Here is a 13,708-nt window from a genome sequence, read left to right on the forward strand (position 1 = left end):
ACTCCAGCGCTAAGGGAATACTGCACATAGAATTCACGGCTTTTTTACCATGATTCTTTAGTCTTTCAAAGTTAATTTTTTTAACGGTCTTTTTTTTTAAATTTTTCTTTTTCCTTTTTTCAACCAACATCTTATCAATCCCTTTTTTAAAAAATATTTTTCATTTTTCATTTTTAGAGTCATATTCTATCCCTTCATGGTAGTTACCCTTATTTTTGGTATATATATATATATATATAGTTCTCTCTTTAAAATTTTGAGATACAGTTTCTTCTAACAGATCAAATACCCTAAATCTCTAGTGCATGGCTTTGTTCTAGTCTCCTGCCTGATCACATACTCTCCTCTTTTATTTTAAATCTTCTTTCATATTTCAACCAACTTCTTATCTTATCAATTCCTTTTATAAAATCTTTCATAATTTTCATCTTTACAGTCATATTCCATCCCTTCATTGTATCAACCCCTATTTTTGTACATATATAAGTTTTTCTTTCTATAAAATTTTGGGAGGCACTTTCTTCTAACAGACAAAAATACACCCAAAATCTAGTGTGTGGCACTGATCTATGCACCAGCCTGATCATATTTGATCATATTCTGTTTTCTTTGTTTTTTCTTTTTGTTTTTTTGTTTTTATCTTTTTCTTTTTCTTTTTTTTCTTTTTTCTTTCTGTCCCTTTCTTTTCCCCCGGTTTCAGGTCTTTTCTGACTTCTTTAGAGTATATTTTCTGGGGATGTAGTTACCCTGTTAGCATTTTGTTCTCTCATTCATCTCTTCTCCTCTGGACAAAATGGCAAGATGGAAAAAAATCACCTCAACAAAAAGACAAAGAGGCAGTGCCGACTGCCAGGGACCTAATCAATACAGATATTAGGGGCACCTGGGTGGCTCAGATGGTTAAGCATCTGCCTTCGGCTCAGGTCATGATCCCAGCGTCCTGGGATTGAGTCCCGCATTGGGCTCCCTGCTCCTTGGGAGCCTTCTTCTCCCTCTGCCTCTCTCTCTCTCCCTCTCCCTCTCTCTCTCTCCCTCTGTCTCTCATGAATAAATAAATAAAATATTTTTAAAAAGAATTTTAAAAAATACAGATATTAGTAAGATGTCCGAACTAGAGTTCAGGATGATGATTTGAAAGATACTACCTGGGCATGAAAAAAAGCATGGAAGTTATCAGAGAAATCTTTTCTGGAGAAGTAAAAGAACTAAAATCTAACCAAGTCAAAATCAAAAAGGCTATTGATGAGGTGTAATCAAAAATGGGGTCTCTAACTCCTAGGATAAATGAGGCAGAAGAGAGAATTAGCAATATAGAAGACCACATGATGGAAAATAAAGAAGCTGAGAAAAAGAGAGATAAACAACTACTGGATCACAAGGGCAGAATTCAAGAGATAAGCGATACAATAAGACGAGACAGCATTAAAATAATTGGGATCCCAGAAGAAGAAGAAAGAGAGAGAGGGGCAGAAGGAATATTGGAGCAAATTATACCGGAGAACTTCCCTAATTTGGCGAAGGAAACAGGCATCAAATTCCAGGAGGCACAGAGAACCCCTCTCAAAATCGATAAAAATAGGTCAACACCCTGATATCTAATAGTAAAACTTAGGAGTCTCAGAGACAAAGAGAAAATCCTGAAAGCAGCTCAGGAGAAGAGATATGTAACCTACAATGGTAGAAACATTAGAGTGGCAACAGACCTATCCACAGAGACCTGGCAATCCAGGAAGGACTGGCATGATATATTCAGAGCACTAAAAGAGAAAAATATGCAGCCAAGAATACTATATCCAGCTAGGCTGTCATTGAAAATAGAAGGACAGATAAAAAGCTTCCAGGACAAACAAAAACTAAAGGAATTTGCAAACACAAAACCAGTCCTCCAAGAAATATTGAAAGGGGTCCTCTAAGCAAAGAGAGAGACTAAAAGCAGCATAGACCAGAAAGGAACACAGACAATATATACTAACAGTCACCTTATAGGCAATACAATGGCACTAAATTCATATCTTTCAATAGTTACCCTGAATGTAAATGGGCTAAATGCCCCAATCAAAAGACACAGGCTATCAGATTGGATAAAAAAACAAGACCCATCGATATGCTGTCTGCAAGAGACTCATTTTAGACCCAAGGACATTCCCAGATTGAAAGTGAAGCGGTGGAAAACAGTGTGGATGTTCCTCAAAAACTTAAAAATAGAACTACCCTATGACCCAGCAATTGCACTACTGTGTATTTACCCCAAACACAGATGTAGTGAAAAGAAGAGCCATATGCACCCCAGTGTTCATAGCAGCGATGTCCACAATAGCCAAACTGTGGAAAGAGCCGAGATGCCCTTCAACAGATGAATGGATAAAAAAGATGTGGTCCATATATACAATGGAATATGACTCAGCCACCAGAAAGGAAGAATACCCAACTTTTTCATCAACATGGATGGGACTGGAGGAGATTATGCTAAGTGAAATAAGTCAAGCAGAGAAAGTCAATTATCATATGGTTTCACTTATTTGTGGAACATAAGGAACAGCATGGAGGACATTAGGAGAAGGAAGGGAAAAATGAAGGGGGGGAAATCAAAGGGAGAGGCGAATCATGAGAGACTATGGACTCTGAGAAACAAACAGGGTTTTAGAGGGGAGGAGGGAGGGGTGATTGGTTAGTCCAGTGATGGGTATTAAGGAGGGCACATACTGCATGGAGCACTGGGTGCAATACGAAAACAATAAATCATGGATCACCGCATCAAAAACTAGTGATATATTGTATGGTGACTAACATAACATAATAAATTTTTTTTAAAAAAAGGAAAATATCTCTTCCATAAAAAAAAAAGAAAGAAAAGAGAAATGACCCAAATCAACAAAATCATGAATGAAAGAGGAGAGATCACAACCAACACCAAAGAAATACAAACAATTATAAGAACACATTGTGAGCAACTATATGCCAGCAAATTAGATAATCTGGAAGAAATGGATGCATTCCTAGAGATGTATCAACTACCAAAACTGAACCAGGAAGAAATAGAAAACCTGAACAGACCTATAACCACTAAGGAAATTGAAGCAGTTATCAAAAATCTCCCAACAAACAGCCCAGGGCCAGATGGCTTCCCAGGGGAATATTACCAAACATTTAAAGAAGAATCAATACCTATTCTTCTGAAACTGTTCCAAAAAATAGAAATGGAAGGAAAACTTGCAAACTCATTTTATGAGGCCACCATTACCTTGATCCCCAAACCAAAGACCCCATCAAAAAGGAGAATTACAGACCAATATCCTTGATGAACATGGATGCAAAAATTCTCACCAGAATACTAGACAATAGGATCCAACAGTACATTAAAAGGATTGTTCACCACGACCAAGTGGGATTTCTCCCTGGGCTGCAAGGTTGGTTCAACATCCACAAATCAATCAATGTGATACAATACATTAATAAAAGAAGGAAGAAGAACCATATGATCCTCTCAATAGATGCAGAAAAAGCATTTGACAAAGTACAGCATCCTTTCTTAATCAAAACTCTTCAGAGAATAGGCATAGAGGGTACATACCTCAATATCATAAAAGCCATCTATGAAAAACTTACAGCGAATATCATTCTCAATGGGGAAAAACTGAGAGCTTTCCCCCTAAGGTCAGGAAGGCAGCAGGGATGTCCACTATCACCACTGCTATTCCACATAATATTAGAAGTCCTAGCCACAGCAATCAGACAACAAAAAGAAATCAAAGGCATCCAAATTGGCAAAGAAGAAGTCAAACTCTCACTGTTTGAGGACGATATGATACTTTATGTGGAAAACCCAAAAGACTCCACCTCAAAACTGCTAAAACTCATACAGGAATTCAGTAAAGTGGCAGGATATAAAATCAATGCACAGAAATCAGTGGCATTCCTAATCACCACCAACAAGACAGAAGAGAGAGAAATTAAGGAGTCGATCCCATTTACAATTGCACCCAAAACCATAAGATACCTAGGAATAAATCTAACTAAAGAGGCAAAGATTCTGTACTCAGAAAACCATAAAATACTCATGAAAGAAATTGAGGAAGACACAAAGAAATGGAAAAACATTCCATGCTCATGGACTGGAAGAACAAATATTGTGAAGATGTCAATGCTACCTAGAGCAATCTACACATTCATTGCAATCCCCATCAAAATACCATCCACTTTTTTCAAAGAAATGGAACAAATAATCCTAAAATTTGTATGGAACCAGAAAAGACCTCGAATAGCCAGAGGAATGTTGAAAAAGAAAAGCAAAGCTGGTGGCATCACAATTCCAGACTTCAAGCTCTATTACAAGACTGTCATCATCAAGAGAGTATGGTACTGCAACAAAAACGGACACATCAATTAATGGAACAGAATAGAGAGCCCAGAAATGGACCCTCAACTCTATGGTCAACTAATCTTCGACAAAGCAGGAAAGAATGTCCAGTGGAAAAAAAGACAGTCTCTTCAACAAATGGTGTTGGGAAAATTGGACAGACACATGCAGAAGAATGAAACTGGACCATTTCCTTACACCACACACAAAAATAGACTCAAAATGGTTAAAAGACCTAAATGTGAGATAGGAGTCCATCAGAATCCTAGAGGAGAACACAGGCAGCAACCTCTTCGACCTCAGCCGCAGCAACTTCTTCCTAGAAACATCACCAACGGCAAGGGAAGCAAGGGCAAAAATGAACTGTTGGGACCTCATCAAGATAAAAAGCTTTTCCACAGCAAAAGAAACAGTAAACAAAACCAAAAGACAGCCAACAGAATGGGAGAAGATATTTGCAAATAACATCAGACAAAGGGCTAGTATCCAAAATCTATAAAGAACTTCTTAAACTCAACAGCCAAAGAACAAATGATCCAATCAAGAAATGGGCAGAAGACATGAACAGACATTTTTCCAAAGAAGACATCCAAATGGCCAACAGACACATGAAAAAGTGCTCAACATCGCTCGGAATCAGGGAAATCCAAATCAAAACCTCAATGAGATATCACCTCACACCAGTCAGAATGGCTAAAATTAACAAGTCAGGAAATGACAGATGTTGGCGGGGATGCGGAGAAAGGGGAACTCTCCTACACTGTTGGTGGGAATGCAAGCTGGTGCAGCCACTCTGGAAAACAGTATGGAGGTTCCTCAAAAAGTTGAAAATAAAGCTACCATATGATCCAGCAATTGCACTACTGGGTATTTACCCCAAAGATACAAATGTAGGGATCCGAAGGGGTATGTGCACCCCGATGTTTATAGCAGCAATGTCCCCCATAGCCAAACTATGGAAAGAGCCAAGATGTCCATTGACAGATGAATGGATAAAGAATATGTGGTATATATATACAATGCAATATTATGCAGCCATCAAAAATAATGAAATCTTGGGGGGCACCTGGGTGGCTTAGTTGGTTAAGCAGCTGCCTTTGGCTCAGGTCATGATCCCAGAGTCCTGGGATCGAGTCCCACATCAGGCTCTCTGTTCAGCAGGGAGACTGCTTCTCCCTCACACTCTCCCTCTGTGCTTTCTCTCTCTCTCTCTCAAATGAATAAATAAAATCTTTAAAAAATAATGAATGAAATCTTGCCATTTGCAACGACGTGGTTGGAACTGGAGGGTGTTATGCTGAGTGAACTAAGTCAATCAGAGAAAGACATGTATTATATGACCTCACTGACATGAGGAATTCTTAATCTCAGGAAACAAACTGAGGTTTGCTGGAGTGGTAGGGGGTGGGAGGGATGGGGTGGCTGGGTGATAGACATTGGGGAGGGTATGTGCTATGGTGAGCACTGTGAATTGTGTCAGATTGTTGAATTACAGACCTGTACCACTGAAACAAATAATACATTATATGTTAAAAAAAAAAAAGATAGTAGGAAGGGAGAAATGAAGGGGGGAAATTGGTGGGAGACGAACCATGAGAGACTATGGATTCTGAGAAACAAACTGAGGGTTCTAGAGGGGCAGGGGGTGGAGGGATGGCTTAGCCTGATGATGGGTATTAAAGAGGACATGTACTGAAATGAGCACTGGGTGTTATACCCAAACAATGAGTCATGGAACACTACATCAAAAACTAATGATGTAATGTATGGTGATTAACATAACATAATAAAAAAAAAAGAAGTCATTTGTGGGTGCGGGGATGTGTTTAACAGTGAGTAGGAATGTCTGCATGTCTGTTCTTCCCACCGACCCTGGGAGAGGTGGGGCCTCAGAGAGGAAGCCAGTATGTTGGGGCTGCCTCCTCCTAGTTCATAGCTTGCCAGGCCTCTATGGGATGCCTCCACCTTGCCTCTCCTAGGATGTGCCCTTACCTGGATGGTGTCCTGAGCCAAGGCTGGCTTGAAGTCTCTGCGCAGATCTTGGATTCTTTCAAAGAAACGGGAGAGTCTCTAGGATAGAGAGGTACAGATCAGAGAACCCGAATTGTGGGTGGGGGAGCTTGGGGAAAATGGGTGGGTCAGGCGAGCTGCACAGAGGGATTTCTGCCTCCTGGTCCCTGCTGGGGCCACTCACCTGGCTCTTGAGTCCAGGGGGTGGGGTCCAGGTGGGGAAGGACATCTCTGCAGGGAATAGAACACCATTCATTAGGTGCGAGAGTGTCTGTGTGTGTCAGGGGCGGGGTCTGGGGTCAGGTCAGACCAGGTACCTTCACAGGTGGCATTGGGCTGCTTATTCTGGAATCCGGGTTTGGGCTCCCAGCACCGGCAACAGTGGCACTTGTATGAGCCCATGGTATTGATGCAGACAGTGGACTTGTGGCACGTAGGCTGCCCAGAACTGCACTCATCCACATCTGGGGACACAAAATGGGAGTCAGGACCCCTTTCCCCTCCGTGTCCTGCCCCCTTTTCCTGTGTTAGTGTCTCCCCTTGGCTGGAGGTGATATCACCTGCTGACCCTACATCCTGGTGATGCAGGGGTCGTGGGAAGTGTGCGGAGCCTGACATGTAGCACGTGAGCCCTGTACAGATGTGCAGGTTGTGACTATAGAAATACCTTTGTCCCAGGTAGTAATTAGCTGCTGTCTGGGGTCTCCAAGGAGCCTGCTCCTCAGTACCCCAGCTCCTTCCCCAAGACCCCCAGATTTTTTCCCAACCAGCCTCAAAAGAATGAACATCTGGCACAACAGGGCACTCCCTGGGGTCATTCTGCTTGGTTTGTGTGGGTGCCACTGAATATGTGATCAGATGTTCTGAGTGTGGGTCTCCAGGATGTGGCGTCTGAGCTCTGGACCTTCACAGACGGTGTTCTTGGGGCCACTGGGGGACCCAGGAACTGGCTTCCATTCAGGGCGGCAGCGGAACTGATAGCCCCAAATGTTGTTGAGGCAGTAGGTGGAGTTGTGGCATGGGTTCTGCCCTGATGTGCATTCATTCACATCTGAGGACAAAGCGAGAAGGCCAAGGTTCCCTCCACTCACGGCACCCATCCTTCCTGTCCCTTCTCTTAGATTCCTTAGTACTTCACACCAAGGAAAGACACACACACACACACACACACACACACACACACACACACACACACATACACACACACACCATGTACCAGCCACCTACCCTGTCAAGATAAACTTTATGATAGTATTTTCTATTGTAAAAACTCCATAATCTCAGATTGTCCCTGCAAGGTGGACAGGGTAGAACCATGTGTGTGAACCATTCCAGACAAAGCTGAGACCCTTCACATATGGTGCAGATTAGACTAGGTGTCAGGTTCAGGGAGGGGGGAGGCTGTGATGGACCTCTAACCAAGGAGGCTGTGACACTGAGCTGCCCTAGAAGCGACACTTTTGCTAGAATATGACAGATGAGTAGGGGCAAGTAGGGGTGTTGCTCATAGAGATCGGGGGCTCCACAAGGACACCCCAGGCATAGAAAGCCCTGCTGCCTCCCTACTCTGTGGAGGGACCTTCTTAGGAGGTAAGTCCTTGGGCAGAGCAAACCCCTGGTGTTTTGGGAAACTGAGGGTCTTCTCCCTCCTCCTGGGCTACAGGATCTGCCTTAGACCCTCCCCAGCTCCAGTGCAGCCTCACAACATCTGCCAGGGCCTCAACTGTGCACAGATTCGGGTCGCCTGGGCTGAGCTCCAAGCCGGGTGGGCACTTGCAGGTGTAGCTACCCTGGGTGTTGGTGCAGATGCTGCGGCTTTTACAGATTCGGGGTTTCAGCTGACATTCGTCCACGTCTGCAGGGGGACGGAGAGGGTGATGGGTGCCTGCAGCTGTGTCCTGGGATAGAAACATCTGGAAGGCCCCACTGTCTCTTCTCTGGTGCGTGGGTGCCTTTTCTAATTCACATGGAGGCATGCTATGGGCGAGCATGGTGGCCCAGATGTTCTGTTTCCAGATGTTGCTGGAAGTGGTCCAAGTCCTCCCCGTCTGCCAGCCCTGGCTCCCTCGGCCTCTCTGGGCAGCTCCCAGCTGGGACAGTGACATCACGGCCACCTGTGTCCCAGCCTGAGGACTTGGACAAGTCCAGGGTGGGCCTTCCTGGGAACCAAGTGCAGGGGAAATACTGTGTTCCCCAAACAAGACCATCTTGGCTCCCAGTGATGGCTTTTGTCCTAATTTCCCAGGGCAACAGCTTGCTGCCTGAGTTCCCCCTTGGAATCCCAGTGACCCTCGCAGGACAGCGTACTCTCAACCACACTATCTCTGAGCCTTGGTGTTTGGAAAAGGATGTTATCAGGATGTTCTCTGATGCCTAGACAAAGTGAGCTGAGTGACTCCAAACCTCATGGACGAGGAGATGGAAGACACAAGTCAGTTCTTACCTTGACACATGTTCTCACTCTCATTCCTGAACATTCTTGCCCCAGAAGCAAGCTCATATCCTGGGCTGCATGTACAGTAGTGGCTCCCCTCTGTATTCTGGCAATCTGTAAATTTTCCACAGGACACTGCCAAGGGTGGTCCACACTCATTGATGTCTGGAACACAACAGGGCAAAGGATGACCTCTCAAAGGTGTGAGTTCCCATAGGGCAGAGGCCCTAGTCACCAGCCCTACTCTACCATAGAGACCGGACAGAACTCAGCTCACAGTTTGCTGGATGAGCTGGAGCCAGCTGCTCTGAGAACGTGCTCACTGTTCTGCTCATCTCTGCTCTCTGGCTGGGCCTGAGGGCACCTAGATTCAGACACTCTGCCGTGCCATCATGGGGGATGGAAGCAGGTCTCCATCCCCTTCTGCAAGGTGGTGTAGACAGAGGAACTGAGACTCTGTTTGAACTATTGGGGACCGGGGAGTGGGCTCCAGTCAGGGTGACATTGGCACTAAAGGCCACTCTCGAAGCTCAGTCAGTGAAGGGAGTCATGGCTGGATGACACTCACCATTCACACTTGAGATAACACCAAGAGGTCAATCCACTGCCCATTGATAACTTCCATAGCCCATTATCGATGGCCCTAGTATACCCCAAAGGCCTCATCAAACACTCCCCCAGCTCCAGTGTCAGGCATTTTCAAGATGCCCCATTGGGCACCTGGGTGGCTCAGTCAGTTAGGCATCTACTTTTGGCTCAAGTCATGATTCCAGGGTCCTCAGATGCAGCACCACATCCCACCCTCTGTTCAGCAGGGACTCTGCTTCTCACTCTGCCTCTGCCCCTCCCCTCCAACTCGTATGCTCACTCTCATAAATAATAAATAAATAAATAAATAAATAAATAAATAAATAAAATCTTAGAAAAGAAAAAAAAAGATGACCCAGGATGTCTCTGGAGCAGTCTTGCTACCTCCGATCTGAAGAAGTTCCTCTTATCAGAGCCCACTGCAGATATGAAATGAGGAAGAAGAATGCTGGCTCTCATAGCTGAGCCACTGGGGGTGTTTTCTGGCCTCCTATCTCTCCCTGTTCTCTACACATGAGAGGAAAGATTCCCACGAGCCAGGTTCTTTGAGTAGCTCAGGGACACATAGAGCAGGGGCTACACATCACCAGTTAAAAATAACAGTTTAATAAGAACCAGCAAAACAAGAATGCATCAAAATGCAGGGACAGAATGTTTTCTCTTGTACATTCCAATAAGGGAACCAAAAACTTTTAGAGCCTGAAAGGACTCATTGCATCACTCTGAGTCAGGGCAGGCAACTGGTTTCCCCCAGAGTAGAGTTTCCTACTTGAACTTGTCGACTTCCCTTAGAAAGCCACAGGATCAGGATGTGGGTGTGAGCACCAGAACATGACTGGATAAGGGAAGATGCACACCTGACGCATTCTTGTTCACCCCTATCTGGGCTATGGCACTGCCCTCCTCACTTCTCAGATGGTGGCAATGCCTAGACACCTGCCTTCAAGGTGGGATGGAGTGGAGTGGGGGACAGGTGGGAATGAGGCATGCAAGAGGGGAATACATGACAATTTGAAATTCCCAACTTCAGTCATGCTTCCTTAAAGCAGCTGGGATCCAGTCACACCATCAGCAGCTCCCCTTGCCATGCTCACCCAGCCACAAGTCTCCATGAGATACACAAGCAAATGCAGGGATCCATTAGGGATACCTCTAAGGCAGAGAGGGGCTGCATGGTAGTCACAACACCACCTTTTACCTTTTCATGATAAAATTTACTTTCCCCCTGGGGAGGGGAGGAAGATGGTGGAGGAATACAGACCCTAGTTTCATCTGGTCCCTGGAATTCAGCTAGTTAGCTATTAAATCATTCTGAACAATTGCGAACTCAACCAAATATCAAAAAAAAATTGCTACAAGTCTACAAATAGAAAACAGACCACTTTTTGCAAGAATGACAAGACAAAAGAACTCACCCCAAAAAAGAGAACAAAAGACAGTACTCACTGCCAGGGACTTAATCAATATGGATATATGTAAGATGTGGGAACTAGAATTTAAAATAATGATTACAAAGACACTAGCTGAGCTTGAAAAAAGCATAGAAGACACTAGAGAAAGGGTTCTGGAGAAATGAACTAAAATCTAATCAGGTTGAAATAAAAAAGGCTATTAATGAAACGCAATCATTGATGGATGCTCTTACTGCTAGGATAAATGAGGCAGAAGAGAGAGTCAGTGTTATAGAAGATAAAATTATAGAGAATAAAGAGATAGAAAAAGAGAGATAAACAACTACTGGATCACAAGGGGAGGATTCCAGATATCAGTGATGCAATAAAGTGAAACAATGTTGGAATAATTGGGGTCCCAGAGGAAGAGGAAAGGGGGGAGCAGAAGGTTATTTGAACAAATTATAGCTGAAAACTTCCTTAATCTGGGGAAGGAAACAGGCATTCAAGTCCAGGAGGCAGAGAACCCCCCTCAAAATCAATAAAAATAGGTCAACACCTCAGCATACACTAGTGAAGCTGGCAAATTTCAGATATAAAGAGAAATTCCTGAAAGCAGCTCGGGCAAGAGGTACTTAACCATAAGGGTAGAAACCTAAGGCTGGCAGCAGAACTATCAACAGAAACCTGGCAGGTCAGAAAGGATTGGCATGATATATTCAGGGTGCTAAATGAGAAAAATATGCACCAAGAATGCTTTATCCTGCAAGGCTGTCATTCAGAATAGAAGGAGAGATAAAGAGCTTTCAGGACAAACAGAAACTAAAAGAACTTCTGATCACTAAACCAGCCCTGCAAGAAATACTAAAGAGGATCCTTTAAGTGAAGAGGGAGCCCAAAAGTAACAAAGACCAGAAAGGAACAGAGACAAGATACAGAAACAGGGACTTTACAGGTAATAAAATGGCACTAAATTCATATCTTTCAATAATTACTCTGAATGTAAATGGGTTAAAATCCCCAATAAAAAGACACAGGTTATCAGATTGGATAGAAAAGCAAGACTCATCCAAAAGCTGACTACAAGAGACTCATTTTAGACCCAAAGACTCTTCCAGATTGAAGGCTGAGGGGGTGGAAAATATTTATCACGCTAATGGACATCAAAAGAAAGCTGGGGTAGCAATCCTCATATCAGTTAACAATAGAGCTACCCCATGACCCAGCAATTGCACTACTGGGTATTTACCCCAAAGATACAGATGTAGTGAAAATAAGAGCCACATGCACCCCAGTGTTCATAGCAGCAATGTCCGCAATAGCCAGACTGTGGAAGGAGCCAAGATGCCCTTCAACAGATGAATGGATAAAGAAGATGTGGTCCATATATACAATGGAATATAACTCAGCCATCAGAAAAGATGAATACTCACCATTTGCATAGACATGGATGGAACTGGAGGGCATTATGCTAAGTGAAATAAGTCAAGTGGAGAAAAACAATAATTATATGATTTCACTTATTTGTGGAACATAAGGAATAGCATGGAGGACACTAGGAGAAGAAAGGGAAAAATGAAAATGAAAGGGAGAAAATCAGAGGGGGAGACAAACCATGAGAGACTCTGGACTCCGGGAAACAAACTGAGGTTTTCAGAGGGGAGGGGGTTGGGAGGGATGAGTTAGCCCAGTGATAGGTATTAAGGAGGGCTTGTATTGCAATGAGCACTGGGTGTTACAAGCAAACAATGAATCATGGAACACTACATCAAAAACTAATGATGTACTGTATGGTGACTAGCATAATCAAATAAAATAAAAACTAATGAAGTACTCAATGGTGAGTAACATAACATTATAAAAAATATAAATAAATAAATATATATATGCCATGTTCCTGGATAAGCAATCTCAACATTTAAAAGATTCAATTTATTTCTAATTAATTCATAAATAAAATATAATTCTAATAAACATTCAAATAGAAAAAGAAAAATTGGATTTTTTAATTTTATTATGTTATGTTAGTCACCATACAATACATCATTAGCTTTTGATGTAGTGATCCACGATTCATCCACGATTCATTGTATTCATATAACACCCAGTGCTCTATGCAGTACGTGCCCTCCTTAATACCCATCACCAGGCTAACCCATCCCCCCACCCCCTCCCCTCTAAAACCCTCATTTTGTTACTCAGAGTCCATAGTCTCTCATGGTTCATCTCTCCCTCCAATTTCCTCCCCTTCATTTTTCCCTTCCTTCTTCTACTGTTCTCCATGCTGTTCCTTATGTTCCACAAATAAGTGAAACCATATGATAACTGACTTTCTCTGCTTGACTTATTTCACTTAGCATAATCTCCTCCACTCCCATCCATGTTGATGTAAAAGTTGGGTATTCATCCTTTCTGATGGCTGAGTAATATTCCATTATATATATGGACCACATCTTCTTTATCCATTCATCTGCTGAAGGGCATCTCGGCTCTTTCCACAGTTTGGCTATTGTGGACATTGCTGCTATGAACACTGGGGAGCATATGGCCCTTCTTTTCACTACCTCTGTGTCTTTGGGGTAAATATCCAGGAGTGCAATTGCTGGGTCATGGGGTAGCTCTATTTTTAATTTTCTGAGGCACCTCCACACTGTTTTCCAAAGTGGCTGTACCAACTTGTATTCCCACCAACAGTGTAAGAAGGTTCCCCTTTCTCTACAACCTCTCCAACATTTGTTGTTTCTTGCCTTATCAATTTTTGCCATTCTAACTGGTGTTAAGGTGGTATATCAATGTGGTTTTGATTTGAAATTCCCTAATGGCTAATGATGATGAATATTTTTTCATGTGTCTCTTAGCCATTTGTATGTCTTCTTTGAAGAAGTGTCTCTTCATGTCTTCTGCCCATTTTTTGACTTGATTATTTGT

This window comes from Eumetopias jubatus, unplaced genomic scaffold, assembly GCF_037043125.1.
Source record: "Eumetopias jubatus isolate StellerSeaLion01/CBP00866 unplaced genomic scaffold, mEumJub1_p1.0 scaffold_1, whole genome shotgun sequence".
NCBI lineage: Eukaryota > Metazoa > Chordata > Mammalia > Carnivora > Otariidae > Eumetopias > Eumetopias jubatus.